Below are 23,271 nucleotides of genomic sequence, written 5' to 3' on the forward strand. Positions count from 1 at the left end.
TCGTCATGCCACACACCAATGCCCAGTGTAGAGATTGTAATGCCACACACCAATGCCCAGTGTAGAGATCGTCATGCCACACACCAATGCCCGTATCAGAACCGCCATGGCAAAGCACCGCTGAACAGTCCATAGACCGCCATGGCAAAGCACCGCTGAACAGTCCAGAACCGCCATGTCAAAGCACCGCTGAACAGGGCAAAGACCGCCATAGCAAAGCACCGCTGAACAGTCCAGAACCGCCATGTCAAAGCACCGCTGAACAGGGCATGCACCGTGTAGGAATGAATGGACCGCCACATCAGGCATCCTTATCCCATGTGCAGCTGGGACAGTGACAGGACAGGTACTTTCACGGGGAGACTCATCCAGTCTGGGCACCAGTCCCCCTCCAGAACCAGTGGAGACCTGCATCTACTTGAGAGACTGTGGCTTTGCACTCCCCAGGATGGCACAGTGGGCAAATCACCCACTGTAGAGACTTGAGAGACTGTGGCTTTGCACTCCCCAGGATGGCACAGTGGGCAACCCACCCACTGTAGTGACTTGAGAGTCTGTGGCTTTGCACTCCCCAGGATACATCAATGGGCATGGAGCCCCGTCTTGGATCTGGCTTCGCATTCATCTAGCTGAGGTGCCCCCCCTTCCCTTCCCCCTGAGGTGCCAGTAGTGTTTCTATCTGATGCCCCGGCAGTGTTCTCTCCAATTTTGGTCAGGTATCTATTGTGGGCCTCGCCCATGCATTTTTGGACTGTTGGTGCACGGACATTGTTTTCTACATATCTGCACTACTTCTCGGATTGTATGTGTAAATAAGAGTGATTTTGAGATATATATCTGTATATTTTTGTATGACATGTATATTGGCACATTACAATGTTTGCCCGAATTTCGCATTGTCTTGCATTCTTCCGGGGGGATTGTGGGTTGTTACTGTGATTTTTGTGACTGCATTGGTGTGTATGTTGTATAATGCGAGGGTGGGGGTGTTTGGTGGGTGTCCCCCTAACTTTTACCTCCCCCCTCCCCTGTGTCGTAGGTGCAGTACTCACCGGTATCTTCTGCGCCTACGTAGCTGTTGGTCGTAAAGGAGCAGAAAAACAAGGGCAGGTAGGACTTGTAATTCCGGCTCCATGGTGTCCTCCTTCCTCGTGGGATGTGCTAAGGTGAGCATTTTCCTATTGCAGAAACTGTTTCCGCCGTGTTTTTATCCACGGTGAATCCGCCCCGGAAAAGGTGGCAGATTGGCGGGTTGTAATAGTGTGGGCTGTACATTGTTTCCCGCCTGTCTGTTGGCGGTGACCGCCGGGCTGCTTGTCTGTACCGCCGTGGCGGGCGGTGTGTTAAAGTGGCTGTCTTTGTTGGCGGTTTCCGCCAGGGTCATAATTCCCTTTTTTTGTCCGCCGGCCTGTTTGCGGTATTACCGCACCTTTAACACCGTCCGCCAGGGTTGTAATGACCACCTATATATTTTGTTCAGTTTAGCTGCCTATTGGCTTTAACATGGAGTTAGCCATTACATTCTGTATTCAGTTCAGATGCCTATTGGCTTTGACGTGGCATTAGCCATTACTTTCTGTATTCAGTTTAGACGCCTGTTGGCTTTGACATTGCATTAGCCATTACATTCTGTATTCTGCCTATTGGCTTTGACATGCTGTATTCAGTTTAGCTGCCTATTGGCTTTGACATGGCATTAGCCATTACTTTCTGTATTCAGCTTAGCTGCCTATTGGCCTTGACATGATATTAGACATTACATTCTGTATTCAGCTTAGCTGCCTATTGGCTTTGACATGACATTAGACATTACATTTTGTATTCAGCTCAGCTGCCTATTGGCTTTGACATGGCATTACACATTACATTTGATATTTAGGTTAGCTGCCTATTGGCTTTAACGTGGAGTTAGACATTGCAGTTGAAACATCGCAGATGCCTGTATTCTTCCAAGCTGTGTTTTTCCACAAGATGAACCAAGCTGTTTCTTCACACCAGACTAGACCTGATAAGAGAGAGTACATTTGGTGTTTTCCTTTCTGCTCAGCCTTGGGAATAGGAGAAGTCTGGGAGATCTGGCCAGTCTCCGAAGGCTTGCGTAGTTTTCCAAGGTCTGTGAGGAGGGGGCACGCTTTTGTAAGGATGACTCTGGGTTACAGTGAGTTACATTTGAATCTGCTTGACTTCAGGCTGGAACTAGGCGTCAGTTGCCAGTCTCCTGTGTAGGTAGATAATCTCTTTCTCGCAGTTGACCGGAGTCATCAACTTGCAGACCCCAGAAAGATGAAGCTGAAGATAGGTCCTACTTGCTGATATGGTGATGAATTTTGACTTTTATGCTTTGCCATTATAATCATATAATATATATCTGCTGTGTACATTGCAACTGAGAAGTACTGTGATATATTTTGTTTTCTTGCTGCAACTACGTTGTGTGCTTGAAATCTATTAATTCGTCTCTCAAGAACTTGTGGGTGGGGAAGAATTAACAACAATAAAGGTCTTCTTTGAACTCAGAAGTGCATTCCAGAGAGGTTCTGTAAGCTCTGATATGAGATAAGTAGGAAAGCAGAACAGCATGCTGGTGATGGAGGTAGTGGATGAAGATGTAGTGCATGCAGGTGTGAGTGGAGATGAGACAGGGAGGGAGGAGGAGGATGTGGAGGAGGGGGACACAGTGGAGGCAGTGGATGATGGTTTGTCTGCATGAGGATGGTGCTTGTGTGAGTGCCTGTGGGATGTGTGGTGCTTATATTTGCCATGTCCACTCTTGTGTGCTGATGAGTGTGCATGCTGGTCTGATGGTGTGCTTGGGATGGGCTGAGGTACAGGGGATTGGGTCTGGGTAGATGAAGTTGGAGGGGGAGACTGGACACAGGGACAATGGCTACCATCAGTGCTGAGGCCAGAGCCTGAAATGCTTTCTGTTGGGCTGCCACACCAGAATGAATGCCCTCCAGGTATGCCTTTGTTTGTTGCAAATGCCTCTCAACACCCTGGACGGCATTCAAAATGGTTCGCTGAAGGATAGCCTGACCAGAATGAATGCCCTCCAGGAATGCATTACTGTGTTGTAACTCCCTTTCTACACCCTGGATGGCATTCACAATGGTAGACTGCCCAACAGTGAGTGACCTGAGGAGGTCAATGGCCTCCTCACCGAGGGCAGCAGGGCTGACTGGGACAGGGCCTGAGGTGCCTGGGGCGAAGGAGATGCCCACCCTCCTGGGTGAGCGGGCACAGGAAACTCAATGAGGGGCTGCTGAGAGGGCGGTGCTGGTAGGGGGGTTAGCGGCTGTACCTGTTGTTTCGGTGGGCACAGAGGTGCTCGCCACCGCAAGGGAGATCCCATCAGAGGAGGACGCGCTGTTGCTGGTGTCTCCTCCTGTCCCTGTCCTGGAGCTCCCCTCGCCCTCCGTCCCACTGGTGCCTTCTGACTCAGTTAATTCACCCTCCAGTGCCATGTGGGTTGCAGCTCCCCCTGCTTCGGTGCCAATGCTCCTCCGCCAGATGATGCTAATGCACACAAGGACAGGGTGACAAAACAAAACGTGGGGAAAAGACAGAGGAGACACATGGTCAATGCCTGCAACACCACTACAGTTGGCGGACACAACACACAGGGAGCAGCCCTATACACTAAGCCAAGCACTAACAGTGCAGGGGAAAAGCACATGCCCATGGGGGACTCTGCCTAGACCCATTTCATGCACAGCTGGAACCCATGGGAGCCTGACTAGGTGTAGAGGGCAAATACCACCTTTGTGGTTGGAGTGGGACTAAGCCTGCAAATCAATGCATCTACCTTTGCGTGTCTGCCCTGGCCTAGGGGAACCCACAGCCCACCTCCCCCACCCAGACATCTCGTCATGCGTGCAGAGTCAGCTGAATGAGAGTGTACTCACCCCCTTGTGGCTTCTGTGATGCCCTCAAGCGCCCATCCAACTCAGGATATACCACCACCAGGATCTGGTACATCAGGGGGTCATGGTGCAACGGGCACCCCTTCCACGTTAGGAGGCCATCCCCACCTGCGACTCCGCCGACTTCTTGCTCCAGCGGCGCAGGTCCTCCCATCTTTTCTGGCAGTGGATGCTCCGTCTATGGTAGACCCCCAGGGTCTGAACTCCCTTGGCGATGGCATGCCAAATACCCTTCTTCTGGTGGGCGCTGACCTAGAGGAATAGTGAAGTAAAAAAGGATGTTACTCTCCCGTACAGTTCTTCTCACACATTGGCCACAAACCTCCCACCCTGTCCCAGAAAAACATACACTCACCATCCTCACATGCTGGCCTGTCCTCCCCCCGTCTCTTCCATCCACGACACTCCATTCAATCATGTCCCATCCACCATGCACACGGTTCACTCACCTGTTTGTCTGGAGGACCGTAGAGTTGAGTGTACTGGAGGAGGACCCCATCTACCAGTTTCTCTAAATCCTCTGCAGTGAAGGCAGGGATCCTTTCCCCAGACACTGTAGCCATAGTCGCTTCCAGACGCAGGTCACAGCAGCACTTGCAGTGTAGGTCCTCTCCTGTTGAAGGTCAGGTATCAAGTGAGGGAACAGATAGAAAATGGTGGTCACGTCCATGGTGGTGCGTACCGTCACCGCCGGCGTACATCGTCATTGGCTCCTGGAACCCACAGGGCCCAATGATCACCAATGCTGAATTGCGCAGTGGTCTTCGACCACCTACCGCGATGCAGCACAATGCCAGCGCACTTACCTCATTTCCCCTTGTCCCTCCTTACAGGTCAGGCAGCAGCCATTTCAAGGGGCCACATGGCAGGCCAACTAACTGCTTCACACCTATTTAGGCCAGGAATACGGACAGACAAAGGCACACAGAGATAATTTCACGATTGTGCTAAACAGCCTTGTGAAACCTATGTGGTGTATGACCCTCTGGTCACCCTTCTCCTCCATAGGGCACGTCCACTGGGGCAGGTGATGAGATGGCAGCATCCTCCGGTGTATAGACCCCTGGTGGACCTGTTGACAATGGAAGACAGACACATCATTATCATTTACAGACTTGATCGTGCAACAATCCAGGAGCTGTGTGCTCACTTTGAGCCAGACCTGATGTAAGCTATCCGCCATCCCACAGGAACCCCCCCTCTAGTGCAGGTCCTTTCAGTGCTCCATTTCCTGGCAAGTGGGTACTTTCAAACAACAGTGGCCATGGCATCAGGGATGTCACAGCCAATGTTCTCTAACATGTTGTCCAGAGTGTTATCTGCCCTGATGAAACACATGCGCAGCTACATCGTTTTCCCTCAGGTGGAGGATCTGCCCACAGTGAAAGGTGACTTTTATGCCCTGGGACATATCCCCAATATCATTGGTACCATTGATGGTACACATGTGGCATTTGTCCCCCCTCACCTCCGCAGGAATGAACAGGTGTACAGAAACCAGAAAAGCTACCATTCTATGAATGTGCAGATGGTGTGTTTGGCATGGCAGTACATCTCCCATGTGAATGCCAAGTATCCCGGCTCAGTGCATGACGCTTACATTTTGAAGAATAGCAGCATCCCTTATGTGATGGGGCAACTCCAGAGGCACCGTATGTGGCTAATAGGTGAGCCCAAGGTCCCCACACAGTTTAAATAGGTGTCTGGGCATGGGAGATTCTCTAATGTTTTGAGGATGTCTAACAGTTGTCCCTCGATATCTGCAGCTGACTCTGGTTACCCCAACCTGTCATGGCTACTGACCCTAGTGAGGAATCCCCGAACAAGGGCAGAGGAACACTACAATGAGGCACATGGGTGAACTAGGAGGATAATAGAGCGCACCTTCGGCCTCCAGAAGGCCAGATTTGGGTGCCTCCATCTGACAGGTGGCTCCCTATACTACTCACCAAAGAAGGTGTGCCAGATCATTGTGGCATGCTGTATGTTGCACAACCTGGCTTTTCGAAGCCAGGTGCATTTTCTGCAGGAGGATGGGCCTGATGCTGGTCTTGTGGCAGCTGTGGAGCCTGTGGACAGTGAAGAAGAGGAGGCAAAGAAGAAGATATAGACAACCGAAACAACATCATCATGCAATACTTCCAGTTAGGCACAGGTAAGAGGATGGCACTGCTTCACACATCTCATACTACTGTAGGACATATCATAAAGCTGCCTTTTTACCTCTGTGTATGGACCCTGACATGTCACTTTGCCTTTCCATTTCACAGATCTGGGTCCCACTTTGTGCCCTGTTTACTGCTCCCCAACAACTGTGTACCATTGGTATGTGAACATGAACATTGACATTGCTATATTTCTGAGAGGTTGCAATTACACATGTGTGAAAGTACAGACTGACTCCAGATTGATTTGTGATTCAAGGGTGTTTATTTCTGTGCTAATACGTGGAGAGGGGTGTGCAATGGGCTGGGGTGATGGTGGAGGAATGCCCATGGTAGAGTTCAGTCTCTTGATCTCACAGGTGCATTTTCCATGGGGGCATAGGAAGGGAGGCAATGGCAGTTTAAGGTGGACAGTATTGTTACTGGTCAGGAGACCACCGCCGGAGTCACAGCCCATGAGGGCACAAGTATCGTCATCACTGGTCCAGAAACTACAGCCAGAGTCACAGCCCGGGAGGGCACAAGTATCGTTACTGGTCAGGAGACCACCGCCGGAGTCACAGCCCATGAGGGCACAAGTATCGTCACTGGTCCAGAGACCACTGCTGGAGTCACAGCCCATGAGGGCACAAGTATCGTCACTGGTCCAGAAACCACCGCCAGAGTAACAGCCTAGGAGGGCCCAAGTATCGTTACTGGTCAGGAGACCACCGCCGGAGTCACAGCCCAGGAGGGCCCAAGTATCGTCACTGGTCCAGAGACCACCGCCGGAGTCACAGCCCATGAGGGGCCAGGATGCCAAAGCCCCTGCTGGGCAATGATGGAACGTCATGCCACACACCAATGCCCATTGCAGAGATCGTCATGCCATACACCAATGCCCAGTGTAGAGATCGTCATGCCACACACCCATGCCCAGTGTAGAGATCGTCATGCCACACACCAATGTCCGTATCAGAACCGCCATGGCAAAGCACCGCTGAACAGTCCATAGACCGCCATGGCAAAGCACCGCTGAACAGTCCAGAACCGCCATGTCAAAGCACCGCTGAACAGGGCAAAGACCGCCATGGCAAAGCACCGCTGAACAGTCCAGAACCGCCATGTCAAAGCACCGCTAAACAGGGCATGCACCGTGTAGGAATGAATGGATCGCCACATCAGGCATCCTTATCACATGTGCAGCTGGGACAGTGACAGGACAGGTACTTTCACGGGGAGACTCATCCAGTCTGGGCACCAGTCCCCCTCTAGAACCAGTGGAGACCTGCATCTACTTGAGAGACTGTGGCTTTGCACTCCCCAGGATGGCACAGTGGGCAAACCACCCACTGTAGACACTTGAGAGACTGTGGCTTTGCACTCCCCAGGATGGCACAGTGGGCAACCCACCCACTGTAGTTACTTGAGAGACTGTGGCTTTGCACTCCCCAGGATACATCAAAGGGCATGGAGCCCCGTCTTGGATCTGGCTTCGCATTCATCTGGCTGAGGTGCCCCCCCTTCCCTTCCCCTGAGGTGCCTGTAGTATTTCTATCTGATGCCCCGGAAGTGTTCTCTCCGATTTTGGTCAGGTATCTATTGTGGGCCTCGCCCATGCATTTTTGGACTGTTGGTGCACGGACATTGTTTTGTACATATCTGCACTACTTCCAGGATTGTATGTGTAAATAAGAGTGATTTTGAGATATATATCTGTATATTTTTGTATGACATGTATTTTGGCACATTACAATGTTTGCCCGAATTTTGCATTGTCTTTGCATTCTTCCGGGGGGATTGTGGGTTGTTACTGTGATTTTTGTGACTGCATTGGTGTGTATGTTGTATAATGCGAGGGTGGGGCTGTTTGGTGGGTGTCCCCCTAACTTTTGCCTCCCCCCTCCCCTGTGTCGTAGGTGCAGTACTCACTGGTATCTTCTGCGCCTATGTAGCTGTTGGTCGTAAAGGAGCAGAAAAACAAGGGCAGGTAGGATTTGTAATTCCGGCTCCATGGTGTCCTCCTTCCTCGTGGGATGTGCTAAGGTGAGCGTTTTCCTATTGCAGAAACTGTTTCCGCCGTGTTTTTATCCACGGTGAATCCGCCCCGGAAAAGGTGGCGGATTGGCGGGTTGTAATAGTGTGGGCGGTACATTGTCTCCCGTCTGTCTGTTGGCGGTGACCGCCGCGCTGCTTGTCTGTACCGCTGTGGCGGGCGGTGTGTTAAAGTGGCTGTCTTTGTTGGCGGTTTCCGCCAGGGTCATAATTCCCTTTTTTTGTCCGTCGGCCTGTTTGCGGTATTACCGCACCTTTAACACCGTCCGCCAGGGTTGTAATGACCACCTATATATTTTGTTCAGTTTAGCTGCCTATTGGCTTTAACATGGAGTTAGACATTACATTCTGTATTCAGTTCAGCTGCCTATTGGCTTTGACATTGCATTAGCCATTACATTCTGTATTCTGCCTATTGGCTTTGACATGCTGTATTCAGTTTAGCTGCCTATTGGCTTTGACATGGCATTAGCCATTACTTTCTGTATTCAGCTTAGCTGCCTATTGGCATTGACATGATATTAGACATTACATTCTGTATTCAGCTTAGCTGCCTATTGGCTTTGACATGATATTAGACATTACATTTTGTATTCAGCTCAGCTGCCTATTGGCTTTGACATGACATTAGACATTACATTTGATATTTAGGTTAGCTGCCTATTGGCTTTAACGTGGAGTTAGACATTGCAGTTGAAACATCGCAGATGCCTGTATTCTTCCAAGCTGTGTTTTTCCACAAGATGAACCAAGCTGTTTCTTCACACCAGACTAGACCTGATAAGAGAGAGTACATTTGGTGTTTTCCTTTCTGCTCAGCCTTGGGAATAGGAGAAGTCTAGGAGATCTGGCCAGTCTCCGAAGGCTTGCGTAGTTTTCCAAGGTCTGTGAGGAGGGGGCACGCTTTTGTAAGGATGACTCTGGGTTACAGTGAGTTACATTTGAATCTGCTTGACTTCAGGCTGGAACTAGGCGTCAGTTGCCAGTCTCCTGTGTAGGTAGATAATCTCTTTCTCGCAGTTGACCGGAGTCATCAACTTGCAGACCCCAGAAAGATGAAGCTGAAGATAGGTCCTACTTGCTGATATGGTGATGAATTTTGACTTTTATGCTTTGCCATTATAATCAAATAATATATATCTGCTGTGTACATTGCAACTGAGAAGTACTGTGATATATTTTGTTTTCTTGCTGCAACTACGTTGTGTGCTTGAAATCTATTAATTCGTCTCTCAAGAACTTGTGGGTGGGGAAGAATTAACAACAATAAATGTCTTCTTTGAACTCAGAAGTGCATTCCAGAGAGGTTCTGTAAGCTCTGATATGAGATAAGTAGGAAAGCAGAACAGCATGCTGGTGATGGAGGTAGTGGATGAAGATGTAGTGCATGCAGGTGTGAGTGGAGATGAGACAGGGAGGGAGGAGGAGGATGTGGAGGAGGGGGACACAGTGGAGGCAGTGGATGATGGTGTGTCTGCATGGGGATGGTGCTTGTGTGAGTGCCTGTGGGATGTGTGGTGCTTATATTTGCCATGTCCACTCTTGTGTGCTGATGAGTGTGCATGCTGGTCTGATGGTGTGCTTGGGATGGGCTGAGGTACAGGGGATTGGGTCTGGATAGATGAAGTTGGAGGGGGAGACTGGACACAGGGACAATGGCTACCATCAGTGCTGAGGCCAGAGCCTGAAATGCTTTCTGTTGGGCTGCCACACCAGAATGAATGCCCTCCAGGTATGCATTTGTTTGTTGCAAATGCCTCTCAACACCCTGGACGGCATTCAAAATGGTTGATTGCCCAACAGTGAGGGATCACAGGAGGTCAATAGCCTCCTCACTGAGGGCAGCAGGGCTGACTGGGACAGGGCCTGAGGTTCCTGGGGCGAAGGAGATGCCCACCCTCCTGGGTGAGCGGGCACAGGAAACTCAATGAGGGGCTGCTGAGAGGGCGGTGCTGGTAGGGGGGTTAGCGGCTGTACCTGTTGTTGCGGTGGGCACAGAGGTGCTCGCCACCGCAAGGGAGATCCCATCAGAGGAGGACGCGCTGTTGCTGGTGTCTCCTCCTGTCCCTGTCCTGGAGCTCCCCTCGCCCTCCGTCCCACTGGTGCCTTCTGACTCAGTTAATTCACCCTCCAGTGCCATGTGGGTTGCAGCTCCCCCTGCTTCGGTGCCAATGCTCCTCCGCCAGATGATGCTAATGCTCACAAGGACAGGGTGACAAAACAAAACGTGGGGGAAAGACAGAGGAGACACATGGTCAATGCCTGCAACACCACTACAGTTGGCGGACACAACACACAGGGAGCAGCCCTATACACTAAGCCAAGCACTAACAGTGCAGGGGAAAAGCACGTGCCCATGGGGGACTCTGCCTAGACCCATTTCATGCACAGCTGGAACACATAGGTGCCTGACTAGGTGTAGAGGGCAAATACCACCTTTGGAGTTGGAGTGGGACTAAGCCTGCAAATCAATGCATCTACCTTTGCGTGTCTGCCCTGGCCTAGGGGAACCCACAGCCCACCTCCCCCACCCAGACATCTCGTCAAGCGTGCAGAGTCAGCTGAATGAGAGTGTACTCACCCCCTTGTGGCTTCTGTGATGCCCTCAAGCGCCCATCCAACTCAGGATATGCCACCACCAGGATCTGGTACATCAGGGGGTCATGGTGCAACGGGCACCCCTTCCACGTTAGGAGGCCATCCCCACCTGGGACTCCGACGACTTCTTGCTCCAGCGGCGCAGGTCCTCCCATCTTTTCTGGCAGTGGGTGCTCCGTCTATGGTAGACCCCCAGGGTCTGAACTCCCTTGGCGATGGCATGCCAAATACCCTTCTTCTGGTGGGCGCTGACCTAGAGGAATAGTGAAGTAAAAAAGGATGTTACTCTCCCGTACAGTTCTTCTCACACATTGGCCACAAACCTCCCACCCTGTCCCAGAAAAACATACACTCACCATCCTCATATGCTGGCCTGTCCTCCCCCCGTCTCTTCCATCCACAGCACTCCATTCAATCATGTCCCATCCTCCATGCACACGGTTCACTCACCTGTTTGTCTGGAGGACCGTAGAGTAGCGTGTACTGGCGGAGGACTCCATCTACCAGTTTCTCTAAATCCTCTGCAGTGAAGGCAGGGATCCTTTCCCCAGACACTGTAGCCATAGTCGCTTCCAGACGCAGGTCACAGCAGCACTTGCAGTGTAGGTCCTCTCCTGTTGAAGGTCAGGTATCAAGTGAGGGAACAGATAGAAAATGGTGGTCACGTCCATGGCGGTGCGTACCGTCACCGCCGGCGTTCATCGTCATTGGCTCCTGGAACCCACAGGGCCCAATGATAACCAATGCTGAATTGCGCAGCGGTCTTCGACCACCTACCGCGATGCAGCACAACGCCAGCGCACTTACCTCATTTCCCCTTGTCCCTCCTTACAGGTCAGGCAGCAGCCATTTCAGGGGGCCACATGGCAGGCCAACTGACTGCGTCACACCTATTTAGGCCAGGAATACAGACAGACAAAGGCACACAGAGATAATTTCACGATTGTGCTAAACAGCCTTGTGAAACCTATGTGGTGTATGACCCTCTGCTCACCCTTCTCCTCCATAGGGCACGTCCACTGGGGCAGGTGATGAGATGGCAGCATCCTCCGGTGTATAGACCCCTGGTGGACCTGTTGACAATGGAAGACAGACACATCATTATCACTTATAGACTTGATCGTGCAACAATCCAGGAGCTGTGTGCTCACTTGGAGACAGACCTGATGTAAGCTATCCGCCATCCCACAGGAACCCCCCCTCTAGTGCAGGTCCTGTCAGTGCTCCATTTCTTGGCAAGTGGGTACTTTCAAACAACAGTGGCCATGGCATCAGGGATGTCACAGCCAATGTTCTCTAACGTGTTGTCCAGAGTGTTATCTGCCCTGATGAAACACATGCGCAGCTACATCGTTTTCCCTCAGGTGGAGGATCTGCCCACAGTGAAAGGTGACTTTTATGCCCTGGGACATATCCCCAATATCATTGGTACCATTGATGGTACACATGTGGCATTTGTTCCCCCTCACCCCCGCAGGAATGAACAGGTGTACAGAAACCAGAAAAGCTACCATTCTATGAATGTGCAGATGGTGTGTTTGGCAGGCCAGTACATCTCCCACATGAATGCCAAGTATCCCGGCTCAGTGCATGACGCTTACATTTTGAGGAATAGCAGCATCCCTTATGTGATGGGGCAACTCCAGAGGCACCGTATGTGGCTAATAGGTGAGCCCAAGGTCCCCACACAGTTTAAATACGTGTCTGGGCATGGGAGATTCTCTAATGTTTTGAGGATGTCTAACAGTTGTCCCTCGATATCTGCAGGTGACTCTGGCCCTAGTGAGGAATCCCAGGACAAGGGCAGAGGAACGCTACAATGAGGCACATGGGCGAACTAGGAGGATAATAGAGCACACCTTCGGCCTCCAGAAGGCCAGATTCGGGTGCCTCCATCTGACAGGTGGCTCCCTATACTACTCACCAAAGAAGGTGTGCCAGATCATTGTGGCATGCTGTATGTTGCACAACCTGGCTTTGCGAAGCCAGGTGCATTTTCTGCAGGAGGATGGGCCTGATGCTGGTCTTGTGGCAGCTGTGGAGCCTGTGGACAGTGAAGAAGAGGAGGCAAAGAAGAAGATATAGACAACTGAAACAACATCATCATGCAATACTTCCAGTTAGGCACAGGTAAGAGGATGGCACTGCTTCACACATCTCATACTACTGTAGGGCATATCATAAAGCTGTCTTTTTACCTCTGTGTATGGACCCTGACATGTCACTTTGCCTTTCCATTTCACAGATCTGGGTCCCACTTTGTGCCCTGTTTACTGCTTCCCAACAACTGTGTACCATTGGTATGTGAACATGAACATTGACATTGCTATATTTCTGAGAGGTTGCAATTACACATGTGTGAAAGTACAGACTGACTCCAGATTGATTTGTGATTCAAGGGTGTTTATTTCTGTGCTAATAAGTGGAGAGGGGTGTGCAATGGGCTGGGGTGATGGTGGAGGAATGCCCATGGTAGAGTTCAGTCTCTTGATCTCACAGGTGCATTTTCCATGGGGGCATAGGAAGGGAGGCAATGGCAGTTTAAGGTGGACAGGGTGACAAAGTGGGACAGAAGGGTGACAATCAGGAGGATATTATTTCCTGGCGGGGTCTTGGCAATGTTCTCTGTCTTGTTCTTGGATCTCAGGGACTGTTTCTGTGTTCTCCTTATGCAGGGGTTGGGGTGCTGGTGACCTGTTGGTTCTGTGGCGGTGCCTCCTGTCCACTAGCGCCGGCGGAGGTGGAGGGCTGTTCATCGTCCAGGCTAGTATCAGGGTCCCGTTTGTGTGCCACTGTGTCCCTCATGGTGTTGGCCAGGTCTGCCAGAACCCCTGCAATGGTGACCAGGGAGGTGTTAATGGACTTGAAGTCCTCCCTTATCTCAAGGTAGTGTTCCTCCTGCAGACCCTGGGTCTCCTGAAACTTGGCCAGTACCGTGCCCATGGTCTCCTGGGAATGGTGGTATGCTCCCATGATGTTGGAGAGTGCTTCGTGGAGAGTGGGATCCCTGGGACTGTCCTCCCCCTGGTGCATAGCAATTCTCCCAGCTTCCCTGTTGTCCTGCGCCTCTGTCCCCTGAACCGTGTGCCCACTGACCCCAGGTTGTCTTGGGTTGGCAGGTTTGCCTGGCGTCCCTGTAGTGGTGGACACACTGCTGATTGACGTGTCCTGGGGGGTGGGCCCTCTGGGTGGGTGCTGTGGTGGTGTTTCCTGAGGGGGGAGGGTCTGTGGTGGTTTGTGACTGTGGCCGGGGAACCGACTGTCCAGAGGTCCCTGATGGGACGGGCTGGTCATCTTGATCCAGGCATGCAGAGCTGCTGTCATCACTGTGGGCCTCTTCTGTGGGGGGACTGGATATGTCTGGCACCTCCTGTCCGGTGACGTTGGGTATGGGTCCTGTTGTGGTGTAAATGCAGAGTTTTAGTGTCTGTGTTTGCCATGTTGTGCATTGGGTGGGTTCCCTCTACTCCTGTGCTTGCATTATTGGGGTTGCCCTTGTGTGATTAGTGTTTTGGGGTCTGTGTGGGTATCTGTACTGGACATGCTTTGGTGATGGGGGTCCATGCATAGGTGTTGCATGCAGGGCTTGGTATTGAGATGGCTGGGTTGTGATAGTGGGGCACATGTGAGGTGTTGGAGTGATGGGGGTGAGGGTGGGGGTATGTGATGGCATGAAGGTGGTGTGGGGGGATATGGTAGTTAAGATATGACTTACCCGAGTCCAGTCCTCCTGCTACTTCTGTGAGGCCCTCAGGATGCAGTATTGCCAAGACTTGCTCCTCCCATGTTGTTAGTTGTGGCGGAGGAGGTGGGGGTCCACCACCAGTCCTCTGTACAGCAATCTGGTGTCTGGATACCACTGAACGCACCTTCCCCTGTAGGTCATTCTACCTCTTCCTAATGTCATCCTGTGTTCTTGGATCCTGTCCCACTGCATTGACCCTATCGACGATTCTCCGCCATAGATCCATCTTCCTAGCAATGGAGGTGTGCTGCACCTGTGATCCGAATAGCTGTGGCTCTACCCGGATGATTTCCTCCACCATGACCCTGAGCTCCTCCTCAGAAAACCTGGGGTGTCTTTAAGGTGGCATAATGTGGTGTGGGTGATGTGTGAGGTGATGTTTGTTGTGCTGTGTGATGTGTTATGTTGGGGTGTGTTGTTTGAGGTGCGTGGATGTTATATGAGTGATGGTGTTGTGTGCCTGTGGATGCTGGTGTTGTGTTTACTATTCTCTCTCTCTCAGCTTTTAAAAAAAAATGTTGTTGCAAGGGTTTGTGGGTAATGTGTGTGTGTGTTTTATAGTAGTGTGAGCGTGTGGGTGTGGTGTGTATATGTGTATCATTTGTGTGTATTTCAAATTGTCCAATGTAGTTGTGTTTTGTAAGTGTGTGTGTATTTTGAGCGCGGCGGTGTGTACCGCCAATAGATTACCGCGGTTGAAAGACAGCCGCGTTGATTCATGGGTCGTGATAGTGTGGGCGTATTCTTGTTGACGTGACGTGTAGGTTTTGGTATCGCCAGTTTATCACTGACCTTTGGTGTGGCGGACTTGTGTGGGTGTCTGTATTGTGGCGGATTCCGAGATGTGGGTTGTAATACTTGTAGCGGATTTCCGCCGCCACCACGGTATGTTGGCGGCCTTCAGCACGGCGGTAAGTGGGATTTACCGCCAGGGTTGTCATGAGGGCCACAGACTGTCCTGAGGTCCTGCTGATGCAATTTGGAGGAGGTAAGACCTTGCCTTCCCTGAGAGCGACAGTACTCCTATGCTCTCTGTCTTCTTCACCTCTTGAGGCCTCTGTGCACTATTTGCATTCCTTCGTGCACAGCCTGGCCCACGTCCCCAGCACTCTATCCTGCGAGGCCCAACTCGTTGAGTTGACCTCCAGTGGCGTGGGACCCTTCTTTGTAGTACTGCACCAACTGCATTTTGCACCTCCTTTGTCCCCGTGTCCTGGGACTCCCGTGGGTGCTCCCTGGCATCCTGAGGGCTCTCTAAAGTGCTGAGAGCCCCCTGTTCCTCCTCACACAGACCTGAGGCCCCCAGTCCCTCCTGGGTCCAGTTTGACACAAAACGCAACTTTGTCGTAGCCAAGGCTTGTTGGTGACTTCCAACACAAACTCACATCTGCCTCCATCATCACGTCGTGGGACATCTTTTGCATCATGCAGGAACCCGCTGTCATCTTCCTAGGGTGTATTTCTGCAGTTTTTGTCCAACCCTGGACTCTTCTTTTGCACCCTCTTCTGGGTTGGCAGTGGCTTCTCTCCTTCCTGGAACTTCTTTTGACTTCTGGACTTTGCCCCTCCTTTTGCAGGTCTTCAGGTCCAGGAATCCAGCAGTTTTTGTTTGCAGACTTGGTTGGTTACTGCAATATTCCAATCATAAGGTGTAGCGTGTCCTAAAGAAACTTGCAGTACTTTACTCCTGCTTTTCTGGGCTCCAGGATGGGATAATTTACTTACCTTTACTGTATTCTTACTCTCCCAGTGATTCTGCACACACTACACTTGTCTAGGGGGGAATTTGTGATTCACATTCCACTTTCTTAGTATATGGTTTGTGTTGACCCTAGACCTATTTTCGCCATTGCATTCTATAGCATTTCCTATTGTTTGCACTATACTATGTCTAATTATTTACCTTATTTTGGTGTCTAGTGTATATATTGTGTATAATACTTACCTCCAGAAGGAGTATTGTCTCTAAGATATTTTTGGTACTGTGTCACCCAAATACATACCTTTATTTTTGGTAACACTGAGTATTGTCTTTACTTGTGTATAAGTACTGTGTAACTATAAGTGGAATTGCATGAGCTTTGCATGTCTCCTAGTTCAGCCTAAGCTGCTCTGCTATAGCTACCTCTATTTGCCTAAGCTGCTAGAACACTACTACTTCACTAATAAGGGATAACTGGACCTGGTAAAAGGTGTAAGTACCCAAGGTACCCACTACAAACTAGGCCAGCCTCCTACATTGATGGTGCAGTGGTGGGATAAGTATTTTCAATTGCTTTACCACTTTGTTACTGGTGCTTCTCCCAAGAAAAGCTTGCTCCAATACATAAAGCATACAGAGTATATACCTAGAAGTAATTTTCTAACGTTCTAAAAAGTTCTTTACATTTTGCAAAAGTTGTTACAAAGTTCTGAAAAGTTTTCTTCTTTTCTCTAAAATGTTAGCTCTGTTATTCTACTAGCTTTTTACTCACTTTCCCAAACTTTTTCTCTTTCAATATGTCTTCTGTAGAAGCTACCCCTAGAGTTGTGAAAACAACATATGAAATTCTTAACTTTAAAAGTTTGAGGGGTCTCTGTATTGAAAGACGTTTGGGGATTGGGAAGAACCCCAATAAGGAGTTCCTCTTAAATCTTCTCTTCCAAGATGACCAGGGGCTCAGCACTGGTCCAGATCAGACAGGGGAAGAGGTAGAGGAGGATTCCAACCAGGAGGGCTCAGATGAGCAAATTGACAATCCTGGGAAGGGTACTTCCACAGAATTATCTGTTAATAAGCCCCTTAGTACAACTGGTAGTGGGAAGGGTTCACATACTAGTAGGGCTCCCTTCAGCCCTAGAGGCCAGGTGTAGGAGGCTGGCCCGGCTTATAGTGGGTACCTTGTGGTACTTACACTTTGTGCCAGGTCCAGCTATCCCTTATTAGTAGATTAGAAGTGTTCTAGCAGCTTAGGCTGATAGAGGTAGCTATAGCAGTGCAGCTTAGTCTGAACTAGGAGATGTGCAAAGCTCCTACTATACCACTTATATCACTTAGCACTATTTCATAAGAAATCACAATACTCAGAGTTACTAAAAATAGCAGTACTTTATTTTAGTGACAATATGCCAAAAGTATCTCAGAGGATATACTCCCTTAGGAGGTAAGTAAAATACACAAAATATACACACAAACCAAAATCAGATAAGTAAACAGTTAGAAAAGTAGTGCAAACACTGTAGAACACAATAGAATGCAATAGGAGACAATAGGCCTGGGGCAACACAAACCATATACTCCAAAAGTAGAATGCGAACCACAAATGGACTCCAGGCCTTGTGTAGTGTGTAGAGAGTTGCTGGGAATGTAAGAAAACACTAAGGGTGTCCAAGATACCCCACCCCAAGACCTTGGAAAGTAGGAGTAAAGTTACCCTACTACCCCAGAAAGACAGTAAATTCGAGATAGGGGATTCTGCAAAGACAACAACTGACTGCAAAGCACTGAAGACGGATTCCTGGACCTGAGGACCTGTAAAGGAAGGGGACCAAGATCAAGAGTCACCCAAGAGTCCAGGGGGGCAGGAGCCAACTAAACCACGGATAAAGGTGCAAAAGGGCTGCATCCAGGTGGAAGAAGGCAAAGATTCTTCAACAACGGAAAGTGCCAGGAACTTCTCCTTTGGTCAGAAGATGTCCCACGGTGTGCTGGAGGATGCAGAGTTGTTTCCACGCAGAAATACCACAAACAAGCCTTGTTAGCTGCAAGAGTCGCGGTTGATGGTTTTGGGTGCTGCCAGGGCCCAGGAAGGACCAGGAGGTGGCCCCTTGGAGGAGGAGTCAGAGGGGGCGCTCAGCAACACAGAGAGCCCATGCAGAAGCAGGCAGCACCCGCAGAAGCAGCTGACCAGGCATTCAGAAGATCTGAGCATGACGGTCGACTCAGCACAACAAAAGAGGGTCCCACGAAGTCGGAGTCCAACTCAGCGAGTTGGGGAATGCAGAACGGAGTGCTGGGGACCTGGGCTAGGCTGTGCACAAAGGAAGTCTTGCAAAAGTGCACAGAAGCCCTTAGCAGCTGCAGTTCACGCAGTATACAGGATTACTGTCTGGCGTGGGGAGGCAAGGACTTGCCTCCACTAAATTTGGACAGAAGGGCCACTGGACTGTCGGGGACACTTGGACCCAGTTCCTGTGTTCCAGGGACCATGCTCGTCAGGATAAGAGGGGACCCAGAGGACCGGTGATGCAGAAGTTTGGTGCCTGCGTTGGCAGGGGGAAGATTCCGTCGACCCACAGGAGATTTCTTCTTGGCCTCCAGTGCAGGTTGAATGCAGACAGCCCTCAGAGCATGCACCACCAGGAAACAGTCGGGAAAGCCAGCAGGATGAGGTGCTACAATGTTGCTGGTAGTCTTCTTGCTACTTTGTTGCGGTTTTGCAGGCGTCCTGGAGCAATCAGTGGTCGATCCTCGGCAGAAGTCGTAGAGAGAAGTGCAGAGGAACTCTGGTGAGCTCTTGCATTCGTTATCTGAAGAGAAACCCACAGGAGAGACCCTAAATAGCCCTCAGAGGAGGATTGGCTACAGAGAGAGGTAAGCACCTATCAGGAGGGGTCTCTGACATCACCTGCTAGCACTGGCCACTCAGAGGTCTCCATTGTGCCCTCACACCTCTGCATTCAAGATGGCAGAGGTCTGGGACACACTGGAGGAGCTCTGGGCACCTCTCCTGGGGCGGTGCTGGTCAGGGGAGTGGTCACTCCCCTTTCCTTTGTCCAGTTTCACGCCAGATCAGGGCTGGGGGGATCCATGAACCGGTGTAGACTGGCTTATGCAAGGAGGGCACCATCTGTGCCCTTCAAAGCATTTCCAGAGGCCAGAAGAGGCTACTCCTCTCAGGCCCTTAACACCTATTTCCAAAGGGAGAGGGTTTAACACCCTCTCTCAGAGGAACTCCTTTGTTCTGCCTTCCTGGGACTGGCCTGCACAGGCCTCAGGGGGCAGAAACCTGTCTGAGGGTTGGCAGCAGCGTTAGCTGCAGAGAAAACCCCAGAGAGCTAGTTTGGCAGTACCCGGGCTCTATGCTAGAGCTCCGGGGATGCATGGAGCATCTTGCCACTTTACAGGTACCATACTGTCATTTACACTGGTGGTTGACCACAACCAGCTGTAGGTACCAAACATCAATATTCATATGCTGGCACAGTTGTGAGCGGAGTAATGAAGGATGGTGTGTTCCACCCTCACAATACCTACATGCAGAACCTGGGGGACTGCACAGCTCAGCTGGCTGAACTCAAAGCCCTTATCTTAGCGCTAGAACATATGGACCCAAGACAACTCACTGTGATTGTCTGTGACTCATACTACTGCATCCAGTCCTACAATGATAACCTTAATCATTGCCAATTGAATTGGATCAGAGAGCACCATAAAACACAAAACTATGTGGGGGAGGGTGGCTGATCTAAAGGATAAGCTACTGAGTTCTCATGTAGCCTATAACGTGTAGGAGTACACGTTATTGGCAACACTTTGGCTGATGAAGCAGTCAAGTCAGCAGTAGCTACGGGTACTGTGGCTGCAGTGACTCATTCTCAGGCGAGACTGGATAATGAAATATTGGCTGCTGTGAAAGCTCCGGCTGAAGGCAAGCCTCTCCCAAAAGCATATCCTACAAAATACTCTTACCACATCAGTGCACAGAATGTTGCTTATGCAACACTTCCTCAGGTTGGAGATCCAGTGATCCCCAACCAAGACCAGAGATTTGTTCTAACAAAAGCAGACCATTAGGGTGTCGCCTCTGCCCATGTTGGTACTGTGGCCACAATAACACTCTTACTGAAACGCTTCTGGTGGCCAGGTCTATATAAGCAGACCAAGCAATATGTCCTTTATTGCAACATTTGCCAGCAGATAAAGGGCTCAAACATCAAACCCCCACTGCAGACATCTGTCTTAGTATCCAATAGGCCACAACAATGTGTGTACCTGGACCACTGTGGTCTCCTACAACCTGATGGTGCATACAAATACATCTTAGTAGCTGTAGATTCTTGTTCTAGATTCCTGTGGGTATGGCTTCAGCGGTCAGCTGAAGCTTAAATTGTAATTAAAAACTTGCTGATCTTTATTGGTACAAATGCAGTACAAATGCGGTTGCAGCATTCCATTCGGACCAGGGCCCTGCCTTTGCCTCTAAGGCATTCAGGAACACCATGGGGATGATGGGTGTTGGATTCCATTACTCTTCAACCTAATATCCCAAGGGAAATTTGGGTGTGGAGAGGAGGAATTGGGATCTAAAGCAGTCCTTAACAGCTAGAGTACTAGGTTCTGGAAGCAGCTGGCTTCGTCACCTTTATGGGGTTCAGAGAGCACTGTATAATCTGTCAAGAAGGACCTTGGAGGGGACGCACTCCCTATGATGTTTTTTTTGGGATACCTATGTATGTCCCAGATCTAGATGGCCCTGGGTTGGTGGAAGCAGATACACCTTTTGACATAAATGAACATCTCACTGTCTTACTGGAGCTTCAGCAATTTTGTAATGATAAATCATCCACCAGGGCTGCCATGCCAGGAATAAGGAATTTGCCAACAACTTCTACTGGCTGGATTCCTAGAATTGAGGATCTGGTTCACGAGATGATTGCTGTGAGAAGAAATTCAGCCCACCCTACAGAGCACCGGTCCAAGTCCTGGGAATACAAGCTACCACCACTGCCTGGTTCCAAAGCAAACATATGAGTCTCCATTGACAACATTAAACTCAATTACATGGCCCATCATACACAGCAGACCCAGAGGTCCCTTGGGTAGTTCCCGGTCACTCTCACTACCCAACAGGACATACCTCTTCAAAGAAGAAACAACAACTCTTCTGACTGCAACAACATGTCCAACAATGCTACAAATGCGTCCTCGAGCATGGGCATGGCAGAAAATGAGCTTTTGCTGATTCTTGTTACCACCTCAATGACAACAACTGTCCAAGATGCGGCAGTCTTCTATTCCAACACTACACAAACTGATGAGATCATCTATTATGAGCCTCCATGCAAAGTAGATCCTTCCACCAGTAATGCACTGGCTCCTGTGTTTACAGAAACAGCTTCTGGTTACTTCATCGACATTGATGACTTTTCTTCAACTTCATCCACACCTGCTATTGAAACTGTTTCAAAGACACGTAAGCTGTACATATGGCTTAAAAATAACTATTTAATTTTTCCATGGAATTATCTATGGATATTTCTGACACTGCTTGCCTTTCTATTATGGTTGGTTTTGTGACTGTTTTCTTTCTCCTTATAAATGGTCGTCACGTTCCGGAACGCTCCTCTGTTGAGCCTATGGATGAAGTCCTAACTCCATATCTTTCCTCGCATAAGGTCCGAAGAGACTTGTCCCTTGTGACATTTCAGCAGTACTGACTCCTGATGGGATTGTGTGGGATAAGGTTCCACTTGATATATATATGGACCTACTGGGGTCATTCAAATTCCATATGTCTTTAAGATTTCAATGACTGATGTAATTCCACCTGGTGTTGTATCTGATGATTGGGATGTCCAGACAGTTGATTCTATGTTAACTGAAATGAAGGACTACACTGTATTTGAAAGTAATGATGTGTATACCAACACAAATAATTATTGGGAAATATTCTGCTATAACAACTGGGGACATTACTACCTGTACTGTGCAACTAGACACGGATCAGTATTCAATTACACACAGTGGGAACACTGTTCAACTCCTCCTATCAGGAGTCCAAAACATTACTCAGATAAATTCACATATTTTTCTGCGCATGATGTTAAGAATTCAGAGTCATACTATTTCAAGTTACCACCTTCTGAAATTAGGGACATTTTTCTAACAAACACAGAATTGATTTATTCAGATTCCTTTGTTTCCTAACTTGCAGTTGGAGGCTACAAATAGTGGAAGAACACTATTGATGTAAAAAGTGTACGTGGAACACAAGATTGGCAAATTCAGGGTGGAGAAGCTTTGTTAAGAGCATGCCCTATTCCTGTACAAATGATCTTTTTGAATGACACAGTTCAACAGACATCCTGTCTAGTGTTAGCAAAAATGAAGGAAATAAATGCTCCTAGTATCCCATCACTGGCAAAATTTACCAATTGGTAGTCCTTCTTCAACATCACAGAGGGAAAATAAGATGCAAAGGCTCAGGCTGGTACCTATAATTCTTCACTTTCCAGTCCCAGTGGGTGGGTATTCTCTCCAACAGACACAAAAGGGTGTTAGGCATGTTTTGTGAATTCCTCAGGGGGTTTCAAGATTAGCCAGCCGGACCCTCTCTTTGCCTTGGATCAACATTCGGGTATATTTACTACATACAGTGTGGGTAAACTTTGCCAACAATGGTTACAGACTAATACCTTAGCAGTAGTTAAGGAACAACCTAATACTCTTTCTGAAGATATAGGCCCTCATTACAACATTGGCGGTAAAAGCCGCTTACCGCCGTGCAGAAGACCGCCAATACACCGCCGCGCCCGCGGAATTCCGCCACAGCTATTATGACCCACATCTCGCAATCCGCCAAAATTCAGACACCCACACAAGTCCGCCCCACCAAAGGCCAGTGATAAACTGGCAAAAACAAATCCTCCACTGTCACGCCAACAGAAACAGGGCCATGCTATTACGACCCACGAATCCACGTGGCGGTCTTTCAACCGCGGTATTCCATTGGCGGTACACACCGCCGCGCTCAAAATACACACACATCTCCAAAACACCACCACATTGGACAATTCAAAATACACACACCTGATACACATATTA

The sequence above is a fragment of the Pleurodeles waltl genome, chromosome 10 (genome assembly GCF_031143425.1).
Source record: "Pleurodeles waltl isolate 20211129_DDA chromosome 10, aPleWal1.hap1.20221129, whole genome shotgun sequence".
Taxonomy (NCBI): Eukaryota; Metazoa; Chordata; class Amphibia; order Caudata; family Salamandridae; genus Pleurodeles; species Pleurodeles waltl.